The 24767-nt window shown below is 39.9% G+C and overlaps 9 non-coding genes across 9 annotated transcripts; all 9 read left to right on the forward strand.

Moving 5' to 3' along the window:
- Positions 1–376: 376 nt before the first annotated feature.
- LOC135011473 (U1 spliceosomal RNA) lies at positions 377–539 on the forward strand. Its single transcript, XR_010210560.1, has one exon. It is a non-coding gene; the product is annotated as a U1 spliceosomal RNA (small nuclear RNA).
- Positions 540–1511: 972 nt separating this feature from the next.
- On the forward strand, positions 1512–1675 carry LOC135011475 (U1 spliceosomal RNA). Its single transcript, XR_010210562.1, has one exon. It is a non-coding gene; the product is annotated as a U1 spliceosomal RNA (small nuclear RNA).
- A 152-nt stretch (positions 1676–1827) lies between these two features.
- LOC135011465 (U1 spliceosomal RNA) lies at positions 1828–1990 on the forward strand. The gene has a single exon (XR_010210552.1). It is a non-coding gene; the product is annotated as a U1 spliceosomal RNA (small nuclear RNA).
- Positions 1991–2660: 670 nt separating this feature from the next.
- Positions 2661–2825, forward strand: LOC135011470 (U1 spliceosomal RNA). The gene has a single exon (XR_010210556.1). It is a non-coding gene; the product is annotated as a U1 spliceosomal RNA (small nuclear RNA).
- Positions 2826–2974: 149 nt separating this feature from the next.
- On the forward strand, positions 2975–3137 carry LOC135011467 (U1 spliceosomal RNA). The gene has a single exon (XR_010210554.1). It is a non-coding gene; the product is annotated as a U1 spliceosomal RNA (small nuclear RNA).
- A 674-nt stretch (positions 3138–3811) lies between these two features.
- On the forward strand, positions 3812–3975 carry LOC135011464 (U1 spliceosomal RNA). The gene has a single exon (XR_010210551.1). It is a non-coding gene; the product is annotated as a U1 spliceosomal RNA (small nuclear RNA).
- Positions 3976–4127: 152 nt separating this feature from the next.
- LOC135011469 (U1 spliceosomal RNA) lies at positions 4128–4290 on the forward strand. The gene has a single exon (XR_010210555.1). It is a non-coding gene; the product is annotated as a U1 spliceosomal RNA (small nuclear RNA).
- Positions 4291–4964: 674 nt separating this feature from the next.
- LOC135011476 (U1 spliceosomal RNA) lies at positions 4965–5128 on the forward strand. Its single transcript, XR_010210563.1, has one exon. It is a non-coding gene; the product is annotated as a U1 spliceosomal RNA (small nuclear RNA).
- A 152-nt stretch (positions 5129–5280) lies between these two features.
- LOC135011472 (U1 spliceosomal RNA) lies at positions 5281–5443 on the forward strand. The gene has a single exon (XR_010210558.1). It is a non-coding gene; the product is annotated as a U1 spliceosomal RNA (small nuclear RNA).
- The last annotated feature ends 19324 nt before the right edge of the window (positions 5444–24767 follow it).

Below are 24767 nucleotides of genomic sequence, written 5' to 3' on the forward strand. Positions count from 1 at the left end.
GTGTTTAATGTGAACTAGGGGTCATCCAAGCGCCGCAAAAGGCCGCCATGCCCTGCACGCCCCTTTTCTCTTTTCATATGCAGACGAGGGTTGAAGCCAACTTTGACCCACTGCTTGGATGACATCACCGTATGCAAATCCATCTGCTGCAGGCCTTCCCCCAGGAATGCTTGCACTAGTTGATGCATTTGGTTTGTTGTTTGGGGGTGCTTCAGTATTAGGCAGCCTTCTGCCCTCCCATGTTCATCTGAAAATATGTGTTCTCCCTGCAGTTGTTGTCCCCAGATGAGAGTTCCCTTGTGCTGCCTCAGTTGAATCTCCTTTACTTGACAGAGATGTGCCTGAGCAGCGGCCCTCCCCAGCCCTATCCCAAATCATACTTATTTTGCATAGGAGATACCATGGTCATGAAGATTGTTCTCCCAGGGTGAGGTTCATTCATTGCATTCTGGGTATGCTGACCCCTGTGATTTCCAAAATGTGGGAAACTCGACTGCATTATTTGTGGTAGTGGGGGACTGTGTTTGTGCTTTCCTCTGGTCAGCTCTGGTAAAAGACAGATTTATTTGTCTCAGATCTTCCTCTAGCCTTGTTCTTCTTTCGAGAGTTTCCTTGTGCTGCCTCAGTTGGATCTCTTTCACTTGACAGAGGGGTGCCCGAGCAGCGACCCTCCCCAGCTCTAGCCCAACTCCTACTTACCTGCCAGGTGAGATACTATGATCATGAAGGTGCTTCTCCCAGGGCAAGGCTCACCCATTGCACTCTGATTTCCCCAAATGTGGGAAGCTTGACTGCATAATTTGTGTTTCCCCTGGTCGGCTCTCGTATAATTCAGATCTCTTTGTCTCAGGTCTCTCTCCAGCCTAGTTTGCTGTCTGTTTCCACTTCTTTTTTCATGAGCCCCTCCCTTTTATACCCTTGTGCACTATCCTGACTTCTCCTCCTGTCTGCTTACTTTGTGCCTTCCAATGCACAATGCAAACTACAGGTAGTGCTGCAGGGCCCACACCCTTTTACTTGCCGTACAGAGCAGCTCTGGAGCTGTTACAGTGCCCAGCTGCTGCAAGAAATCAGCTTGAATGCTTCAGGGGCTGGGGCATAGCCAACATGAGCCCCACACCGAAGGAGGGTGGAGGTGTTTAATGCGAACTAGGGGTCATCCAAGCGCCGCAAAAGGCCGCCATGCCCTGCACGCCCCTTTTCTCTTTTCATATGCAGACGAGGGTTGAAGCCAACTTTGACCCACTGCTTGGATGACATCACCGTATGCAAATCCATCTGCTGCAGGCCTTCCCCCAGGAATGCTTGCACTAGTTGTTGCATTTGGTTTGTTGTTTGGGGGTGCTTCAGTATTAGGCAGCCTTCTGCCCTCCCATGTTCATCTGAAAATATGTGTTCTCCCTGCAGTTGTTGTCCCCAGATGAGAGTTCCCTTGTGCTGCCTCAGTTGAATCTCCTTTACTTGACAGAGATGTGCCTGAGCAGCGGCCCTCCCCAGCCCTATCCCAAATCATACTTATTTTGCATAGGAGATACCATGGTCATGAAGATTGTTCTCCCACGGTGAGGTTCATTCATTGCATTCTGGGTATGCTGACCCCTGTGATTTCCCCAAATGTGGGAAACTCGACTGCTTTATTTGTGGTAGTGGGGGACTGTGTTTGTGCTTTCCTCTGGTCAGCTCTGGTAAAAGTCAGATTTCTTTGTCTCAGATCTTCCTTTAGCCTTGTTCTTCTTTCGAGAGTTCCCTTGTGCTGCCTCAGTTGGATCTCCTTCACTTGACAGGGGGGTACCCGAGCAGCGACCCTCCCCAGCTCTAGCCCAACTTCTACTTACCTGGCAGGTGAGATACTATGATCATGTAGGTGCTTCTCCCAGGGCAAGGCTCACCCATTGCACTCTGGGTGTGCTGCTCCTGCGATTTCCCCAAATGTGGGAAACTTGACTGCATAATTTGTGTTTCCCCTGGTCGGCTCTCGTATAATTCAGATCTCTTTGTCTCAGGTCTCTCTCCAGCCTAGTTTGCTGTCTGTTTCAACTTCTCTTTTCTTGAGCCGCTCCCTTCTATGCCCTTGCGCACTATCCTGACTTCTCCCGTCTGCTTACTTTGTGCCTTCCAATGCACAATGCAAACTACAGGTAGTGCTGCAGGGCCCACACCCTTTTACTTGCCGTTCAGAGCAGCTCTGGAGCTGTTACAGTGCCCAGCTGCTGCAATAAATCAGCTTGAATGCTTCAGGGGATGGGGCATGGCCAACATGAGCCCCACACCAAAGGAGGGTGGGGTGTTTAATGCGAACTAGGGGTCATCCAAGCACCGCAAAAGGCCGCCATGCCCTGCACGCCCCTTTTCTCTTTTCATATGCAGATGAGGGTTGAAGCCAACTTTGACCCACTGCTTGGATGACATCACCGTATGCAAATCCGTCTTCTGCAGAACTTCCCCCAGGAATGCTTGCACTAGTTGTTGCATTTGGTTTGTTGTTTGGGGGTGCTTCAGTATTAGGCAGCCTTCTGCCCTCCCATGTTCATCTGAAAATATGTGTTCTCCCTGCAGTTGTTGTCCCCAGATGAGAGTTCCCTTGTGCTGCCTCAGTTGAATCTCCTTTACTTGACAGAGATGTGCATGAGCAGCGGCCCTCCCCAGCCCTATCCCAAATCATACTTATTTTGCATAGGAGATACCATGGTCATGAAGATTACTCTCCCAGGGTGAGGTTCATTCATTGCATTCTGGGTATGCTGACCCCTGTGATTTCCCCAAATGTGGGAAACGCGACTGCTTTATTTGTTGGTAGTGGGGGACTGTGTTTGTGTTTTCCTCTGATCTCTGGTAAAAGTCAGATTTCTTTGTCTCAGATCTTCCTCTAGCCTTGTTCTTCTTTCGAGAGTTCCTTTGTGCTGCCTCAGTTGGATCTCCTTCACTTGACAGGGGGGTGCCCGAGCAGCGACCCTCCCCAGCTCTAGCCCAACTCCTACTTACCTGCCAGGTGAGATACTATGATCATGAAGGTGCTTCTCCCAGGGCAAGGCTCACCCATTGCACTCTGGGTGTGCTGCTCCTGCGATTTCCCCAAATGTGGGAAACTTGACTGCATAATTTGTGTTTCCCCTGGTCAGGTCTCGTATAATTCAGATCTCTTTGTCTCAGGTCTCTCTCCAGCCTAGTTTGCTGTCTGTTTCCACTTCTCTTTTCTTCAGCAGCTCCCTTCTATGCCCTTGCGCACTATCCTGACTTCTCCTCCTTTCTGCTTACTTTGTGCCTTCCAACGCACAATGCGAACTACAGGTAGTGCTGCAGGGCCCACAACCTTTTACTTGCCTTACAGAGCAGCTCTGGAGCTGTTACAGTGCCCAGCTGCTGCAAGAAATCAGCTTGAATGCTTCAGGGGCTGGGGCATAGCCAACATGAGCCCCACACCGAAGGAGGGTGGAGGTGTTTAATGCAAACTAGGGGTCAGCCAAGTGCCGCAAAAGGCCACCATGCCCTGCACGCCCCTTTTCTCTTTTCATATGCAGACGAGGGTTGAAGCCAACTTTGACCCACTGCTTGGATGACATCACCATATGCAAATCTATCTGCTGCAGGCCTTCCCCCAGGAATGCTTGCACTAGTTGTTGCATTTGGTTTGTTGTTTGGGGGTGCTTCAGTATTAGGCAGCCTTCTGCCCTCCCATGTTCATCTGAAAATATGTGTTCTCCCTGCAGTTGTTGTCCCCAGATGAGAGTTCCCTTGTGCTGCCTCAGTTGAATCTCCTTTACTTGACAGAGATGTGCCTGAGCAGCGGCCCTCCCCAGCCCTATCCCAAATCATACTTATTTTGCATAGGAGATACCATTGTTATGAAGATTGTTCTCCCAAGGTGCGGTTCATTCATTGCACTCTGGGTATGCTGACCCCTGTGATTTCCCCAAATGTGGGAAACTCGACTGCATTATTTGTGATAGTGGTGGACTGTGTTTGTGCTTTCCTCTGGTCAGCTCTGGTAAAAGTCAGATTTCTTTGTCTCAGATCTTCCTCTAGCCTTGTTCTTCTTTCGAGAGTTCCTTTGTGCTGCCTCAGTTGGATCTCCTTCACTTGACAGGGGGGTGCCCGAGCAGCGACCCTCCCCAGCTCTAGCCCAACTCCTACTTACCTGCCAGGTGAGATACTATGATCATGAAGGTGCTTCTCCCAGGGCAAGGCTCACCCATTGCACTCTGGGTGTGCTGCTCCTGCGATTTCCCCAAATGTGGGAAACTTGACTGCATAATTTGTGTTTCCCCTGGTCAGGTCTCGTATAATTCAGATCTCTTTGTCTCAGGTCTCTCTCCAGCCTAGTTTGCTGTCTGTTTCCACTTCTCTTTTCTTGAGCCCCTCCCTTCTATACCCTTGTGCACTATCCTAACTTCTCCTCCCGTCTGCTTACTTTGTGCCTTCCAATGCACAATGCAAACTACAGGTGGTGCTGCAGGGCCCACACCCTTTTACTTGCCTTACAGAGCAGCTCTGGAGCTGTTACAGTGCCCAGCTGCTGCAAGAAATCAGCTTGAATGCTTCATGGGATGGGGCATGGCCAACATGAGCCCCACACCAAAGGAGGGTGGGGGTGTTTAATGCGATCTAGGGGTCATCCAAGCAGCGCAAAAGGCCGCCATGCCCTGCACGCCCCTTTTCTCTTTTCATATGCAGATGAGGGTTGAAGCCAACTTTGACCCACTGCTTGGATAACATCACCATATGCAAATCCATCTGCTGCAGGCCTTCCCCCAGGAATGCTTGCACTAGTTGTTGCATTTGGTTTGTTGTTTGGGGGTGCTTCAGTATTAGGCAGCCTTCTGCCCTCCCATGTTCATCTGAAAATATGTGTTCTCCCTGCAGTTGTTGTCCCCAGATGAGAGTTCCCTTTTGCTGCCTCAGTTGAATTAACTTTACTTGACAGAGATGTGCCTGAGCAGCGGCCCTCCCCAGCCCTATCCCAAATCATACTTATTTTGCATAGGAGACACCATGGTCATGAAGATTGTTCACCCAGGGTGAGGTTCATTCATTGCATTCTGGGTATGCTGACCCCTGTGATTTCCCCAAATGTGGGAAACTCGCCTGCATTATTTGTGGTAGTGGGGGACTGTGTTTGTGTTTTCCGCTGGTCAGCTCTGGTAAAAGTCAGATTTCTTTGTCTCAGATCTTCCTCTAGCCTTGTTCTTCTTTCGAGAGTTCCATTGTGCTGCCTCAGTTGGATCTCCTTCACTTGACAGGGGGGTGCCCGAGCAGCGACCCTCCCCAGCTCTAGCCCAACTCCTACTTACCTGCCAGGTGAGATACTATGATCTTGAAGGTGCTTCTCCCAGGGCAAGGCTCACCCATTGCACTCTGGCTGTGCTGCCCCTGCGATTTCCCCAAATGTGGGAAACTTGACTGCATAATTTGTGTTTCCCCTGGTCGGCTCTCGTATAATTCAGATCTCTTTGTCTCAGGTCTCTCTCCAGCCTAGTTTGCTGTCTGTTTCCACTTCTCTTTTCTTGATCCGCTCCCTTCTATGCCCTTGCGCACTATCCTGACTTCTCCCGTCTGATTACTTTGTGCCTTCCAACGCACAATGCGAACTACAGGTAGTGCTGCAGGGCCCACACCCTTTTATTTGCCTTACAGAGCAGCTCTGGAGCTGTTACAGTGCCCAGCTGCTGCAAGAAATCAGCTTGAATGCTTCAGGGGCTGGGGCATAGTCAACATGAGCCCCACACCGAAGGAGGGTGGAGGTGTTTAATGCGAACTAGGGGTCATCCAAGCGCCGCAAAAGGCCGCCATGCCCTGCATAACCCTTTTCTCTATTCATATGCAGATGAGGGTTCCAGCCAACTTTGGCCCACTGCTTGGATGACATCACCGTATGCAAATTCGTCTCCTGCAGACCTTCCCCCAGGAATGCTTGTACTAGTTATTGCATATGGTTTGATATTTGATGGTGCTTCAGTATTAGGCAGCCTTCCGCCCTCCCATGTTCATCTGAAAAGATGTGGTCTCCCTGCAGTTGTTGTCCCCAGACGAGAGTTCCCTTGTGCTTCCTCAGTTGAATCTCCTTAACTTGACGGGGGAGGGGCTGCCCGAGCAGCCACCCTCCCCAGCCCTATCCCAACTCATACTTATTTTGCATATGAGATCTCTATATCATGAAGATTGTTCTCACAGGGTGAGGTTCATCCATTATATTTTAAAATAGGAAGGTTCAAATTACATATTTGAATTGCATCTATGTGCTGGATTCAAATGTCCCCCCCCCCCTTCCTTTCTCAATTGTGCCCGTCAGCAGCTATTCTAAGGTTGCTGCCAATGGGTGTGACACATTAATTTCTTCTGTGGGGTACACTGGACTCCACAAGGATTCACATTGGGGTGTAGAGTAGGATCTTGATCTGAGGCACCAACCGGCTCAAAGCTTTTGACTGTTCCCAAGATGCTCAGTGCATTCTCCTCTATAACCCCGCTTCCATGAACAGGGAGCTCAGTTTGTAGTTGTTGCCTTCAGTAGCAGGCCACTTAACAGGGGCCTGCCTCAAGCAGCCTATTCTTAGCTATTAATTTTGACAAGAAAAGAAGAACTTTTTTTATGAGAATCTACAAGGGCTGCAGCAGGCTAGGTCTAATAGACATCTTTACTGCAGCTTCATCACTCCCAGCGGCACTGTATACTCCCGTGCCCTGGTTGCTGGGTCACTGCAGTGGAGGCTCCGGTTTCTTCCTAAGGTCAGTCACACACAATGTAACACCCCGGTATAACAAGTGTGTAAACTATGTGGAACAGGTCAGGGATACCTTGATGGACTATTCCTCCTTCAGCAGCAGCTCTTCTCTATTCCTGGCAGAGAGGCAAGGTTTCCCCAGACACAAAGAAAGGCAGGCAGGGCTTTGTATGAAAGAATAAATGGTTTACCACATAACTCAGAAAAGGAACTGATTACAGTAGGGAAGGGAAAGATTTGATTCAAGCAACTTAAACACAGACACCATATACACTTTAAGTCATTACACAAATGGTAATATAACTAAATCTGAGATTAATACTATGTTGCTTAGTAATAGAAATCAACTTATGCAGACAATATTTAAGTCCCAGATAACATTGGTGTCACTGCAGGGAGTCTCTATGTGCACGTTGGGGCCCGGTTATGTTGTTACATAGTTATATGCAGCTATTGTCTCCTTTAGCTGTGAACAAAATTTTGTAGCTCTGTGTAGTAAAGATGATTGTTTAAAACAAACTGGAGCTGCTTCCCATGTAAATCGCTGCATAGGTATAGTAAATATAGGATAATGTCCTTTGCAGTGGAGTAGGTTTCAGTATAAATATGGATTTATCTCACCCAGTCAATAGATGTTTCTGAGGCAGTTTCCCCTCAGATGTAGGCCAGTCAGCATTGGTATAAAGGCTTTATACTCTCCTGTCTCTGACACTTGCTGTGCACTCTCTTGGCTGAGAGTGTCATGGCGTTCTTACTTGTTAATTGCTGCACTTCCACTGCTGTATTTTGCACTACTGCTTACTCTCTCATGCAATTTTCAGCTTATTTGTCTCCCCTCTCTCAGCTGCTCATCTCTGCGTAATGGCGTCGCCAGCTCTTTCCTCACCATGGCTCCAACTGACTTCTCAAACTGCTGTTCAATTTTCTTTTAAATAAACTTTATTTAAAATGGCACAGGCAACTACACTGTTGTCAAAAATGTCCTTGTTGTTATGGGATATCACACGTGCCCCCCCCCCAAAACATGCGTGTCCTCACGCATTTTGGTTTTATCCCTATATAAACTTCTCACTATATCCAGTCACATTCATTAGTGAACACAGATTATGTCTGAAACATTAACATTTATCAACATTTTTAACATCAGTATCTGATAGGTATAATTCCTTTTGTGCTATAGTACATTAACACATGCTCCTGGAGCAATCGGTTGAAATCTGGACAGTATATGGTCTTGAAAAGTTTGTCTAGGAAACCTCAACCCCCCTGCCATGGATGAGTATTGAACTCTTTCTAAACTGTCTTTGGGACATGCTGTACAAAACTGCAGCTGACTATGGTGGTTTTCTGTTTTGCAAGCCCTAGTCTTCTTGCCTCCTTGTCGGTGACAAACCACCTTAGTCTGCTGTAAATACATTTTATGAGCCTCTTCCATTCCATCTTGGGATTCAGTATCACAGCTGGTTTGGGACAATGGATTCTGGAGAGAAAGAGGCAGCAAGGTTCTTCTTACAGAACAGGTTGGACAGTTTCGGCACCATCTCTTGATGTCTTCCCTCATTTCAACCCAAAAGAACTTTTTCCAGATGCTTGTTTCCATCCTTTTGCACCCAGGGTGACCTGACTTGTCGTGATATTCTTCAAGCACATAACAAGCACTTTGTCTTGGAATTACAAGTTGACTGATCCTATAATGAGTATTAGGATCCACACTACATCGAACCAACTGTCCTTTCTCTTCAAACAGCCTTTCTCGCTGTCTCAACAACTTCAGGAGTTCTGGCGAGGATTCTTGCCTTTGTCGCTTGGTCAGGTATTTCCCAATCTTCAGTAAGGCTTTGAGGTGTCTTATCATCTGACTTTTATCTTGCAGGTGGTCAAAACTGGTTCCTTGAATAGGTTGCTCACAGTTTCTAGAACTGGATGCTATATTATTCATGCCTAACATTGAAGCATTCTTTCGGATAATCTGGACACTGGAGATGGGCATTTCTATCATTATTTGGCTAGCCTTATTTTTTTCATGTTCCTCTCTTACAGATAATTCTGTTATCATTCTTCCCTTTTGTTTGGCTATCCCAGGTTGAAGGCCTTGTTTCTCCTGGAGCTTGTCAGTTTGAAACTCTCCTTGGAGTGCTGCTACGAGCTCCTCACAGCAGTTCCGCAACACATTCATGCCCACTATCACTGGAGGCAATCCATCATCTTGGGCAGTGGTGATGATGAAGCCTTGCTGTGGTAGCACTGTTCGTCCGATTTGAATTTCAGCTTCCGAGTATCCTTTGCAAGGGATGCAGTGCCCATTGCTTGCAATCGGGTTTATCAATGTGGAAGTTGACGGAAACATCTGTTCCTCAGTCCAATGCTGCTCAAACTGTGTTGCTTGTATTGTGGTCACTTGTGATCCAGTGTCTAAGAGAGCGGGCATTGAGACTCCATTGATGCAAACTTGAACCACCGGGCTTTGGCTAACATAACGGGTTAACCACATGAATTTGGAGTTTAAATGATCTGGCTGCTCAAATTCTCTCTTAATTTGTCCGCTTCCTTCACAGCTTTGAAAAATGGGTCGCCTTTGGGAGGCAAAGTGGTTGGAAAAAAGTGTCTCCCTGTTTCTATGTAGGTCCCATTGGGAACTGTTCAGTGGTCTCCTCTCCTGGCACCATTCCATTTCTTCATGGAGCAGTGCCTGCTGTCTCTTCAGAATCTGCAGGTCTCTGCGCATCTCTGTCACACCACGTGTCAGTTCAGCCAGCAGACTTCGTAACTCACTAGAAGAGTCAAATATGCATGTCTTTGAACATGGCACTGTCACTCCTTTTACTGTAGGTGGGTAAGTAGCTCCTTTAAAACTTGACTCCTGGGCATCAGAATTCTCTTGATACCGTGGCATCTCTGGAATAGACTCTTGTGGAACAGCCCCTGAAGTAAGACTGGAGCCTAGAACTTTAATCGCAGCCTCTTTAAAATCCAGGAATGTGCTTCCAGGCTTCTGCAATCTCAATAGTCGCAGCTGAGTTTTACAAATTCGCCCCTTGCACCTTCAGTGAACTGGTCCAATAACATTTTCTCTTTGTCATGCACTTGCTCAGGGTCTGCTTGCTGAACATCTCTGAGTGCTTCCTGCAAGCTGAGGGCATAGCCCCGTAGTGACTCTCCTGGTTGTTGCTTTCGAGCAAAGAAGTGCATTTTAAGTTCTGACACTGTCCTTGTGTCAAATGTGGTAGCAAGCCTGTTGAGGATCTGGTCCACAGTCTTCTTCTCTTCAGTAGGCCAGGAAGTAACCTCTCTAAGTGCAAGCCCTTTCAACTGTCCCATCAAGATCTCCACCTTTTGCTGCTCTTTCAGCGGGTACAGACGAAACAAAGACTGCAGTAGTATCCTCATCAGTTTATTTTTGTCAATTACCATTTTAATAATCGGGTAAAGAAAATTTAGTGGATTTTTGAAAGAAAACAATACTGTCAATATACTATTAAAACAAATTAAAATGGTAAAAGTTATTGTACTTTAAGTAAAAATAAAAGAGCAAAAATATCAATCCCAGTTTTGGATTACTTTAATTAACAAAAAAAAATGCATATAGCAGAGGATAGATTCAATCTGCCTACCTCTGGGCTATGGACCCAGCATGCTTCCATTACAGTACTCTGCTGCACATGTAATTGCAAGAGATCCTGAAGCACTCACTCATCATGGGAAAGTACCAATGTGTTTCTTCATTGGTTGATGGAAGAAACATCTTACAAAAACTCTCCAGATTATTGACTATTTAAAGTTTTTCTTGGAAACGTTCTAGATGAATGCTTATCAGCCTTTGTCAGTATGTACTTTTGCAAAGTGTCGCTGTGGCGCAATCAGTTAGTGTGTACGGCTATTAACCAAAAGGTTGGTGGTTCAATCCCACCCAGGGACGTAATTGACCTTGTTATCAGATTTTGGTGATCTTTAAGTAGACAAGTCAAAATTTCAAAAACCCCTGTTATGGTGTAGGGTACCTGGCCTTCTCTGATGTAATCAGAGTTAGATTTGATTCAGTGATTTTATAAAAACAGCTAGGAAGCACAATTTAGCAGTGGTTTGCAGAGAAAAAGAAATATGCTGGCAAAAAAATCCAATTGAGTGATTAAACAGCTCTTCATTTTCTGGCTTTACTTTTATGCTAACAAATTTGTACTCTGAAAAGTGTCCACAAAGCCAAATATCTGATTAACATCTTTGTAGGAATGGTTTTTCACCTATTACTAAATTAAACTTGCTTCATTGGAAAGGCAGCAAGATGCATCCTCATTTCAATATCTACTGAAATAATACAGGTTGACACCAGGAAACATTAACGCCACTGCATCCTTGCTGCTTTCTCATGTGGAAGTCTGTTTAATGTGAAAACAAGGTGATATCTAATTAGCACACAGGTAAGGAATTAAGAAAATCTTTATTTAAGGGTGAAGATGTTTCTCACAAAATCGTTGCTCCAATGCATCATTGAAATTCAAGCTGGAAAGATGATTTTAATACATCACTTGTACATTTTGTATTGCTCTTCTGGTGACAATGTAGTTTGTTTTTGTCAATTACCATTTTAATAATCGGGTAAAGAAAATTAAGTGGATTTTTGAAAGAAAACAATACTGTCAATATACTATTAAAACAAATTAAAATGGTAAAAGTTATTGTACTTTAAGTAAAAATAAAAGCTAAAATATCAATCCCAGTTTTGGATTACTTTAATGAACAAAAAAAAATGCATATAGCAAAGGATAGTTTCAATCTGCCTACCTCTGGGTTATGGACCCAGCATGCTTCCATTACAGTACTCTGCTGCACATGTAAGTGCAAGAGATCCTGAAGCACTCACTCATCATGCGAAAGTACCAATGTGTTTCTTCATTGGTTGCTGGAAGAAACATCTTACAAAAACTCTCCAGATTATTGACTTTTAAAAGTTTTTCTAGGAAACGTTCTAGATGAATGCTTATTAGTCTTTGTCAGTATTAACTTTTTGCAAAGTGTCTCTGTGGCGCAATCGGTTAGTGTGTTCAGCTATTAATCAAAAGGTTGGTGGCTCAATCCCACCCAGGGACGTGATTGACCTTGTGATCAGATTTTGGTGATATTTAAGTAGACAAGTCAAAATTGCAAACCCCCTCTTATGGTGTAGGGTACCTGGCCTTCTCTGATGTAATCAGAGTTAGATTTAATTAAGTGATTTTATAAAAAAAACAGCTAGGAAGCACAATTTAGCAGTGGGTTGCAGAGAAAAAGAAAAATGCTGGCAGAAAAATCCAATTGAGTGATTAAACAGCTCTTCATTTTCTGGCTTTATTTTTATGATAACAAATTTGTTCTCTGAAAAGTGTCCACAAAGCCAAGTATCTGATTAACATCTTTGTAGGGATGGTTTTTCACCTATTACTAAATTAAACTTGCTTCATTGGAAAGGCAGCAAGATGTATCCTCATTTCAATATCTACGGAAATAATACAGGTTGACACCATGAAACATTAACGCCACTGCATCTTTGCTGTTTTCTCATGTGGAAGTCTGTTTAATGTGAAAACAAGGTGATCTCTAATTAGCACACAGGTAAGGAATTAAGAAAATCTTTATTTAAGGGTGAAGATGTTTCTCACAAAATCGTTGCCCCAATGCATCATTGAAATCCAAGCTGGAAAGATGATTTTAATATATTACTTGAACATTTTATATTGCTCTTCTGGTGATAATGTAGTTTGTTTTTGTCAATTACCATTTTAATAATCGGGTAAAGAAAATTAAGTGGATTTTTGAAAGAAAACAATACTGTCAATATACTATTAAAACAAATTAAAATGGTAAAAGTTATTGTACTTTAAGTAAAAATAAAAGAGCAAAAATATCAATCCCAGTTTTGGATTACTTTAATTAACAAAAAAAAAATGCATATAGCAGAGGATAGTTTCAATCTGCCTACCTCTGGGTTATGGACCCAGCATGCTTCCATTACAGTACTCTGCTGCACATGTAAGTGCAAGAGATCCTGAAGCACTCACTCATCATGGGAAAGTACCAATGTGTTTCTTCATTGGTTGATGGAAGAAACATCTTACAAAAACTCTCCACATTATTGACTTTTTAAAATGTTTCTAGGAATCGTTCTAGATGAATGCTTATTAGCCTTTGTCAGTATGGACTTTTGCAAAGTGTTGCTGTGGTGCAATCAGTTACTGCGTAAGGCTATTAACCAAAAGGTTGGTGGTTCAATCCCACCCAGGGACGTAATTGACCTTGTTATCAGATTTTGGTGATCTTTATGTAGACAAGTCAAAATTTCGAAAACCCCTGTTATGGTGTAGGGTACCTGGCCTTCTCTGATGTAATCAGAGTTAGATTTGATTCAGTGATTTTATAAAAACAGCTAGGAAGCACAATTTAGCAGTGGGTTGCAGAGAAAAAGAAATATGCTGGCAAAAAAATCCAAATGAGTGATTAAATAGCTCTTCATTTTCTGGCTTTATTTTTATGCTAACAAATTTGTTCTCTGAAAAGTGTCCACAAAGCCAAGTATCTGATTAACATCTTTGTAGGGATGGTTTTTCACCTATTACTAAATTAAACTTGCTTCATTGGAAAGGCAGCAAGGTGCATCCTCATTTCAATATCTACTGAAATAATACAGGTTGACACCAGGAAACATTAACGCCACTGCATCCTTGCTGCTTTCTCATGTGGAAGTCTGTTTAATGTGAAAACAAGGTGATATCTAATTAGCACACAGGTAAGGAATTAAGAAAATCTTTATTTAAGGGTGAAGATGTTTCTCACAAAATCGTTGCCCCAATGCATCATTGAAATTCAAGCTGGAAAGATGATTTTAATATATCATTTGTACATTTTGTATTGCTCTTCTGGTGACAATGTAGTTTGTTTTTGTCAATTACCATTTTAATAATCGGGTAAAGAAAATTAATTGGATTTTTGAAAGATAACAATACTGTCAATATACTATTAAAACAAATTAAAATGGTAAAAGTTATTGTACTTTAAGTAAAAATAAAAGAGCAAAAATATCAATCCCAGTTTTGGATTACTTTAATTAACAAAAAAAAATGCATATAGCAGAGGATAGTTTCAATCTGCCTACCTCTGGGTTATGGACCCAGCATGCTTCCATTACAGTACTCTGCTGCACATGTAAGTGCAAGAGATCCTGAAGCACTCACTCATCATGGGAAAGTACCAATGTGTTTCTTCATTGGTTGATGGAAGAAACATCTTACAAAAACTCTCCACATTATTGACTTTTTAAAATGTTTCTAGGAATCGTTCTAGATGAATGCTTATTAGCCTTTGTCAGTATGGACTTTTGCAAAGTGTTGCTGTGGCGCAATCAGTTACTGTGTAAGGCTAATAACCAAAAGGTTGGTGGTTCAATCCCACCCAGGGACGTAATTGACCTTGTTATCAGATTTTGGTGATCTTTATGTAGACAAGTCAAAATTTCAAACCCCCTCTTATGGTGTAGGGTACCTGGCCTTCTCTGATGTAATCAGAGTTAGATTTGATTCAGTGATTTTATAAAAACAGCTAGGAAGCACAATTTAGCAGTGGGTTGCAGAGAAAAAGAAATATGCTGGCAAAAAAATCCAATTGAGTGATTAAACAGCTCTTCATTTTCTGGCTTTATTTTTATGCTAACAAATTTGTTCTCTGAAAAGTGTCCACAAAGCCAAGTTTCTGATTAACACCTTTGTAGGGATGGTTTTTCACCTATTACTAAATTAAACTTGCTTCATTGGAAAGGCTGCAAGATGCATCCTCATTTGAATATCTACTGAAATAATACAGGTTGACACCAGGAAACATTAACGCCACTGCATCCTTGCTGCTTTCTCATGTGGAAGTCTGTTTAATGTGAAAACAAGGTGATATCTAATTAGCACACAGGTAAGGAATTAAGAAAATCTTTATTTAAGGGTGAAGATGTTTCTCACAAAATCGTTGCCCCAATGCATCATTGAAATTCAAGCTGGAAAGATGATTTTAATATATCACTTGTACATTTTGTATTGCTCTTCTGGTGACAATGTAGTTTGTTTTTGTCAATTACCATTTTAATAATCGGGTAAAGAAAATTAAGTGGATTTTTGAAAGAAAACAATACTGTCAATATACTATTAAAACAAATGAAAATGGTAAAAGTTATTGTACTTTAAGTAAAAATAAAAGAGCAAAAATATCAATCCCAGTTTTGGATTACTTTAATTAACAAAAAAAAACGCATATAGCAGAGGATAGTTTCAATCTGCCTACCTCTGGGCTATGGACCCAGCATGCTTCCATTACAGTACTCTGCTGCACATGTAATTGCAAGAGATCCTGAAGTACTCACTCATCATGGGAAAGTACCAATGTGTTTCTTCATTGGTTGATGGAAGAAACATCTTACAAAAACTCTCCAGATTATTGACTACTTAAAGTTTTTCTAGGAAACGTTCTAGATGAATGCTTATTAGCCTTTGTCAGTATGTACTTTTGCAAAGTGTCGCTGTGGCGCAATCAGTTAGTGTGTACGGCTATTAACCAAAAGGTTGGTGGTTCAATCCCACCCAGGGATGTAATTGACCTTGTTATCAGATTTTGGTGATCTTTAAGTAGACAAGTCAAAATTTCAAAAACCCCTGTTATGGTGTTGGGTACCTGGCCTTCTCTGATGTAATCAGAGTTAGATTTGATTCAGTGATTTTATAAAAACAGCTAGGAAGCACAATTTAGCAGTGGTTTGCAGAGAAAAAGAAATATGCTGGCAAAAAAATCCAATTGAGTGATTAAACAGCTCTTCATTTTCTGGCTTTATTTTTATGCTAACAAATTTGTTCTCTGAAAAGTGTCCACAAAGCCAAGTATCTGATTAACATCTTTGTAGGGATGGTTTTTCACCTATTACTAAATTAAACTTGCTTCATTGGAAAGGCAGCAAGATGCATCCTCATTTGAATATCTACTGAAATAATACAGGTTGACACCAGGAAACATTAACGCCACTGCATCCTTGCTGCTTTCTCATGTGGAAGTCTGTTTAATGTGAAAACAAGGTGATATCTAATTAGCACACAGGTAAGGAATTAAGAAAATCTTTATTTAAGGGTGAAGATGTTTCTCACAAAATCGTTGCCCCAATGCATCATTGAAATTCAAGCTGGAAAGATGATTTTAATATATCACTTGTACATTTTGTATTGCTCTTCTGGTGACAATGTAGTTTGTTTTTGTCAATTACCATTTTAATAATCGGGTAAAGAAAATTAAGTGGATTTTTGAAAGAAAACAATACTGTCAATATACTATTAAAACAAATGAAAATGGTAAAAGTTATTGTACTTTAAGTAAAAATAAAAGAGCAAAAATATCAATCCCAGTTTTGGATTACTTTAATTAACAAAAAAAAACGCATATAGCAGAGGATAGTTTCAATCTGCCTACCTCTGGGCTATGGACCCAGCATGCTTCCATTACAGTACTCTGCTGCACATGTAATTGCAAGAGATCCTGAAGTACTCACTCATCATGGGAAAGTACCAATGTGTTTCTTCATTGGTTGATGGAAGAAACATCTTACAAAAACTCTCCAGATTATTGACTACTTAAAGTTTTTCTAGGAAACGTTCTAGATGAATGCTTATTAGCCTTTGTCAGTATGTACTTTTGCAAAGTGTCGCTGTGGCGCAATCAGTTAGTGTGTACGGCTATTAACCAAAAGGTTGGTGGTTCAATCCCACCCAGGGATGTAATTGACCTTGTTATCAGATTTTGGTGATCTTTAAGTAGACAAGTCAAAATTTCAAAAACCCCTGTTATGGTGTAGGGTACCTGGCCTTCTCTGATGTAATCAGAGTTAGATTTGATTCAGTGATTTTATAAAAACAGCTAGGAAGCACAATTTAGCAGTGGGTTGCAGAGAAAAAGAAATATGCTGGCAAAAAAATCCAATTGAGTGATTAAACAGCTCTTCATTTTCTGGCTTTATTTTTATGCTAACAAATTTGTTCTCTGAAAAGTGTCCACAAAGCCAAGTATCTGATTAACATCTTTGTAGGGATGGTTTTTCACCTATTACTAAATTAAACTTGCTTCATTGGAAAGGCAGCAAGATGCATCCTCATTTCAATATCTACTGAAATAATACAGGTTGACACCAGGAAACATTAACGCCACTGCATCCTTGCTGCTTTCTCATGTGGAAGTCTGTTTAATGTGAAAACAAGGTGATATCTAATTAGCACACAGGTAAGGAATTAAGAAAATCTTTATTTAAGGGTGAAGATGTTTCTCACAAAATCGTTGCCCCAATGCATCATTGAAATTCAAGCTGGAAAGATGATTTTAATATATCACTTGTACATTTTGTATTGCTCTTCTGGTGACAATGTAGTTTGTTTTTGTCAATTACCATTTTAATAATAGGGTAAAGAAAATTAAGTGGATTTTTGAAAGAAAACAATACTGTCAATATACTATTAAAACAAATTAAAATGGTAAAAGTTATTGTACTTTAAGTAAAAATAAAAGAGCAAAAATATCAATCCCAGTTTTGGATTACTTTAATTAACAAAAAAAAATGCATATAGCAGAGGATAGTTTCAATCTGCCTACCTCTGGGTTAAGGGGCCCAGCATGCTTCCATTGCAGTACTCTGCTGCACATGTAAGTGCAAGAGAACCTGAAGCACTCACTCATCATGGGAAAGTACCAATGCGTTTCTTCATTGGTTGATGGAAGAAACATCTTACAAAAACTCTCCAGATTATTGACTTTTTAAAGTTTTCTAGGAAACGGTCTAGATGAATGCTTATTAGCCTTTGTCAGTATGTACTTTTGCAAAGTGTCTCTGTGGTGCAATCGGTTAGTGTGTTTGGTTATTAACCAAAGGGTTGGTGGTTCAATCCCACCCAGGGATGTTATTGACCTTGTCATCAGATTTTGGTGATCTTTAAGTAGACAAGTCAAAATTTCAAACCCCCTCTTATGGTGTAGGGTACCTGGCCTACTCTGATGTAATCAGAGTTAGATTTGATTAAGTGATTTTATCAAAAAACAGCTAGGAAGCACAATTTAGCAGTGGTTTGCAGAGAAAATGAAATATGCTGGCAGAAAAATCCAATTGAGTGATTAAACAGCTCTTCATTTTCTGGCTTTATTTTTATGCTAACTAATTTGTTCTCTGAAAAGTGTCCACAAAGCCAAGTATCGGATTAACATCTTTGTAGGGATGGTTTTTCACCTATTACTAAATTAAACTTGCTTCATTGGAAAGGCAGCAAGATGCATCCTCATTTCAATATCTACTGAAATAATACAGGTTGACACCAGGAAACATTAACGCCACTGCATCCTTGCTGCTTTCTCATGTGGAAGTCTGTTTAATGTGAAAACAAGGTGATATCTAATTAGCACACAGGTAAGGAATTAAGAAAATCTTTATTTAAGGGTAAGATGTTTCTCACAAAATCGTTGCCCCAATGCATCATTGAAATTCAAGCTGGAAAGATGATTTTAATATATCATTTGTACATTTTGTATTGCTCTTCTGGTGACAATGTAGTTTGTTTTTGTCAATTACCATTTTAATAATCGGGTAAAGAAAATTAATTGGATTTTTGAAAGAAAACAATACTGTCAATATACTATTAAAACAAATTAAAATGGTAAAAGTTATTGTACTTTAAGTAAAAATAAAAGAGCAAAAATATCAATCCCAGTTTTGGATTACTTTAATTAACAAAAAAAAATGCATATAGCAGAGGATAGTTTCAATCTGCCTACCTCTGGGTTAAGGGGCCCAGCATGCTTCCATTGCAGTACTCTGCTGCACATGTAAGTGCAAGAGAACCTGAAGCACTCACTCATCATGGGAAAGTACCAATGCGTTTCTTCATTGGTTGATGGAAGAAACATCTTACAAAAACTCTCCAGATTATTGACTTTTTAAAGTTTTCTAGGAAACGGTCTAGATGAATGCTTATTAGCCTTTGTCAGTATGTACTTTTGCAAAGTGTCTCTGTGGTGCAATCGGTTAGTGTGTTTGGTTATTAACCAAAGGGTTGGTGGTTCAATCCCACCCAGGGATGTTATTGACCTTGTCATCAGATTTTGGTGATCTTTAAGTAGACAAGTCAAAATTTCAAACCCCCTCTTATGGTGTAGGGTACCTGGCCTACTCTGATGTAATCAGAGTTAGATTTGATTAAGTGATTTTATCAAAAAACAGCTAGGAAGCACAATTTAGCAGTGGTTTGCAGAGAAAATGAAATATGCTGGCAGAAAAATCCAATTGAGTGATTAAACAGCTCTTCATTTTCTGGCTTTATTTTTATGCTAACTAATTTGTTCTCTGAAAAGTGTCCACAAAGCCAAGTATCGGATTAACATCTTTGTAGGGATGGTTTTTCACCTATTACTAAATTAAACTTGCTTCATTGGAAAGGCAGCAAGATGCATCCTCATTTCAATATCTACTGAAATAATACAGGTTGACACCAGGAAACATTAACGCCACTGCATCCTTGCTGCTTTCTCATGTGGAAGTCTGTTTAATGTGAAAACAAGGTGATATCTAATTAGCACACAGGTAAGGAATTAAGAAAATCTTTATTTAAGGGTAAGATGTTTCTCACAAAATCGTTGCCCCAATGCATCATTGAAATTCAAGCTGGAAAGATGATTTTAATATATCATTTGTACATTTTGTATTGCTCTTCTGGTGACAATGTAGTTTGTTTTTGTCAATTACCATTTTAATAATCGGGTAAAGAAAATTAATTGGATTTTTGAAAGAAAACAATACTGTCAATATACTATTAAAACAAATTAAAATGGTAAAAGTTATTGTACTTTAAGTAAAAATAAAAGAGCAAAAATATCAATCCCAGTTTTGGATTACTTTAATTAACAAAAAAAAATGCATATAGCAGAGGATAGTTTCAATCTGCCTACCTCTGGGTTATGGACCCAGCATGCTTCCATTACAGTACTCTGCTGCACATGTAAGTGCAAGAGATCCTGAAGCACTCACTCATCATGGGAAAGTACCAATGTGTTTCTTCATTGGTTGATGGAAGAAACATCTTACAAAAACTCTCCACATTATTGACTTTTTAAAATGTTTCTAGGAATCGTTCTAGATGAATGCTTATTAGCCTTTGTCAGTATGGACTTTTGCAAAGTGTTGCTGTGGCGCAATCAGTTACTGTGTAAGGCTATTAACCAAAAGGTTGGTGGTTCAATCCCACCCAGGGACGTAATTGACCTTGTTATCAGATTTTGGTGATCTTTATGTAGACAAGTCAAAATTTCAAACCCCCTCTTATGGTGTAGGGTACCTGGCCTTCTCTGATGTAATCAGAGTTAGATTTGATTCAGTGATTTTATAAAAACAGCTAGGAAGCACAATTTAGCAGTGGGTTGCAGAGAAAAAGAAATATGCTGGCAAAAAAATCCAATTGAGTGATTAAACAGCTCTTCATTTTCTGGCTTTATTTTTATGCTAACAAATTTGTTCTCTGAAAAGTGTCCACAAAGCCAAGTTTCTGATTAACACCTTTGTAGGGATGGTTTTTCACCTATTACTAAATTAAACTTGCTTCATTGGAAAGGCAGCAAGATGCATCCTCATTTGAATATCTACTGAAATAATACAGGTTGACACCAGGAAACATTAACGCCACTGCATCCTTGCTGCTTTCTCATGTGGAAGTCTGTTTAATGTGAAAACAAGGTGATATCTAATTAGCACACAGGTAAGGAATTAAGAAAATCTTTATTTAAGGGTGAAGATGTTTCTCACAAAATCGTTGCCCCAATGCATCATTGAAATTCAAGCTGGAAAGATGATTTTAATATATCACTTGTACATTTTGTATTGCTCTTCTGGTGACAATGTAGTTTGTTTTTGTCAATTACCATTTTAATAATCGGGTAAAGAAAATTAAGTGGATTTTTGAAAGAAAACAATACTGTCAATATACTATTAAAACAAATGAAAATGGTAAAAGTTATTGTACTTTAAGTAAAAATAAAAGAGCAAAAATATCAATCCCAGTTTTGGATTACTTTAATTAACAAAAAAAACGCATATAGCAGAGGATAGTTTCAATCTGCCTACCTCTGGGCTATGGACCCAGCATGCTTCCATTACAGTACTCTGCTGCACATGTAATTGCAAGAGATCCTGAAGTACTCACTCATCATGGGAAAGTACCAATGTGTTTCTTCATTGGTTGATGGAAGAAACATTTTACAAAAACTCTCCAGATTATTGACTACTTAAAGTTTTTCTAGGAAACGTTCTAGATGAATGCTTATTAGCCTTTGTCAGTATGTACTTTTGCAAAGTGTCGCTGTGGCGCAATCAGTTAGTGTGTACGGCTATTAACCAAAAGGTTGGTGGTTCAATCCCACCCAGGGATGTAATTGACCTTGTTATCAGATTTTGGTGATCTTTAAGTAGACAAGTCAAAATTTCAAAAACCCCTGTTATGGTGTAGGGTACCTGGCCTTCTCTGATGTAATCAGAGTTAGATTTGATTCAGTGATTTTATAAAAACAGCTAGGAAGCACAATTTAGCAGTGGTTTGCAGAGAAAAAGAAATATGCTGGCAAAAAAATCCAATTGAGTGATTAAACAGCTCTTCATTTTCTGGCTTTATTTTTATGCTAACAAATTTGTTCTCTGAAAAGTGTCCACAAAGCCAAGTATCTGATTAACATCTTTGTAGGGATGGTTTTTCACCTATTACTAAATTAAACTTGCTTCATTGGAAAGGCAGCAAGATGCATCCTCATTTCAATATCTACTGAAATAATACAGGTTGACACCAGGAAACATTAACGCCACTGCATCCTTGCTGCTTTCTCATGTGGAAGTCTGTTTAATGTGAAAACAAGGTGATATCTAATTAGCACACAGGTAAGGAATTAAGAAAATCTTTATTTAAGGGTGAAGATGTTTCTCACAAAATCGTTGCCCCAATGCATCATTGAAATTCAAGCTGGAAAGATGATTTTAATATATCACTTGTACATTTTGTATTGCTCTTCTGGTGACAATGTAGTTTGTTTTTGTCAATTACCATTTTAATAATAGGGTAAAGAAAATTAAGTGGATTTTTGAAAGAAAACAATACTGTCAATATACTATTAAAACAAATTAAAATGGTAAAAGTTATTGTACTTTAAGTAAAAATAAAAGAGCAAAAATATCAATCCCAGTTTTGGATTACTTTAATTAACAAAAAAAAAATGCATATAGCAGAGGATAGTTTCAATCTGCCTACCTCTGGGTTAAGGGGCCCAGCATGCTTCCATTGCAGTACTCTGCTGCACATGTAAGTGCAAGAGATCCTGAAGCACTCACTCATCATGGGAAAGTACCAATGCGTTTCTTCATTGGTTGATGGAAGAAACATCTTACAAAAACTCTCCAGATTATTGACTTTTTAAAGTTTTCTAGGAAACGTTCTAGATGAATGCTTATTAGCCTTTGTCAGTATGTACTTTTGCAAAGTGTCTCTGTGGTGCAATCGGTTAGTGTGTTTGGTTATTAACCAAAGGGTTGGTGGTTCAATCCCACCCAGGGATGTTATTGACCTTGTCATCAGATTTTGGTGATCTTTAAGTAGACAAGTCAAAATTTCAAACCCCCTCTTATGGTGTAGGGTACCTGGCCTACTCTGATGTAATCAGAGTTAGATTTGATTAAGTGATTTTATCGAAAAACAGCTAGGAAGCACAATTTAGCAGTGGTTTGCAGAGAAAATGAAATATGCTGGCAGAAAAATCCAATTGAGTGATTAAACAGCTCTTCATTTTCTGGCTTTATTTTTATGCTAACTAATTTGTTCTCTAAAAAGTGTCCACAAAGCCAAGTATCGGATTAACATCTTTGTAGGGATGGTTTTTCACCTATTACTAAATTAAACTTGCTTCATTGGAAAGGCAGCAAGATGCATCCTCATTTCAATATCTACTGAAATAATACAGGTTGACACCAGGAAATATTAACGCCACTGCATCCTTGCTGCTTTCTCATGTGGAAGTCTGTTTAATGTGAAAACAAGGTGATATCTAATTAGCACACAGGTAAGGAATTAAGAAAATCTTTATTTAAGGGTAAGATGTTTCTCACAAAATCGTTGCCCCAATGCATCATTGAAATTCAAGCTGGAAAGATGATTTTAATATATCACTTGTACATTTTGTATTGCTCTTCTGGTGACAATGTAGTTTGTTTTTGTCAATTACCATTTTAATAATCGGGTAAAGAAAATTAAGTGGATTTTTGAAAGAAAACAATACTGTCAATATACTATTAAAACAAATTAAAATGGTAAAAGTTATTGTACTTTAAGTAAAAATAAAAGAGCAAAAATATCAATACCAGTTTTGGATTACTTTAATTAACAAAAAAAAAATGCATATAGCAGAGGATAGTTTCAATCTGCCTACCTCTGGGTTATGGACCCAGCATGCTTCCATTACAGTCCTCTGCTGCACATGTAAGTGCAAGAGATCCTGAAGCACTCACTCATCATGGGAAAGTACCAATGTGTTTCTTCATTGGTTGATGGAAGAAACATCTTACAAAAACTCTCCACATTATTGACTTTTTAAAATGTTTCTAGGAATCGTTCTAGATGAATGCTTATTAGCCTTTGTCAGTATGGACTTTTGCAAAGTGTTGCTGTGGCGCAATCAGTTACTGTGTAAGGCTATTAACCAAAAGGTTGGTGGTTCAATCCCACCCAGGGATGTAATTGACCTTGTTATCAGATTTTGGTGATCTTTATGTAGACAAGTCAAAATTTCGAAAACCCCTGTTATGGTGTAGGGTACCTGGCCTTCTCTAATGTAATCAGAGTTAGATTTGATTCAGTGATTTTATAAAAACAGCTAGGAAGCACAATTTAGCAGTGGGTTGCAGAGAAAAAGAAATATGCTGGCAAAAAAATCCAATTGAGTGATTAAATAGCTCTTCATTTTCTGGCTTTATTTTTATGCTAACAAATTTGTTCTCTGAAAAGTGTCCACAAAGCCAAGTATCTGATTAACATCTTTGTAGGGATGGTTTTTCACCTATTACTAAATTAAACTTGCTTCATTGGAAAGGCAGCAAGATGCATCCTCATTTCAATATCTACTGAAATAATACAGGTTGACACCAGGAAACATTAACGCCACTGCATCCTTGCTGCTTTCTCATGTGGAAGTCTGTTTAATGTGAAAACAAGGTGATATCTAATTAGCACACAGGTAAGGAATTAAGAAAATCTTTATTTAAGGGTGAAGATGTTTCTCACAAAATCGTTGCCCCAATGCATCATTGAAATTCAAGCTGGAAAGATGATTTTAATATATCATTTGTACATTTTGTATTGCTCTTCTGGTGACAATGTAGTTTGTTTTTGTCAATTACCATTTTAATAATCGGGTAAAGAAAATTAATTGGATTTTTGAAAGAAAACAATACTGTCAATATACTATTAAAACAAATTAAAATGGTAAAAGTTATTGTACTTTAAGTAAAAATAAAAGAGCAAAAATATCAATCCCAGTTTTGGATTACTTTAATTAACAAAAAAAATGCATATAGCAGAGGATAGTTTCAATCTGCCTACCTCTGGGTTATGGACCCAGCATGCTTCCATTACAGTACTCTGCTGCACATGTAAGTGCAAGAGATCCTGAAGCACTCACTCATCATGGGAAAGTACCAATGTGTTTCTTCATTGGTTGATGGAAGAAACATCTTACAAAAACTCTCCACATTATTGACTTTTTAAAATGTTTCTAGGAATCGTTCTAGATGAATGCTTATTAGCCTTTGTCAGTATGGACTTTCGCAAAGTGTTGCTGTGGCGCAATCAGTTACTGTGTAAGACTATTAACCAAAAGGTTGGTGGTTCAATCCCACCCAGGGACGTAATTGACCTTGTTATCAGATTTTGGTGATCTTTATGTAGACAAGTCAAAATTTCAAACCCCCTCTTATGGTGTAGGGTACCTGGCCTTCTC

Source organism: Pseudophryne corroboree, unplaced genomic scaffold, assembly GCF_028390025.1.
Source record: "Pseudophryne corroboree isolate aPseCor3 unplaced genomic scaffold, aPseCor3.hap2 scaffold_2466, whole genome shotgun sequence".
In the NCBI taxonomy this organism is placed as follows: domain Eukaryota; kingdom Metazoa; phylum Chordata; class Amphibia; order Anura; family Myobatrachidae; genus Pseudophryne; species Pseudophryne corroboree.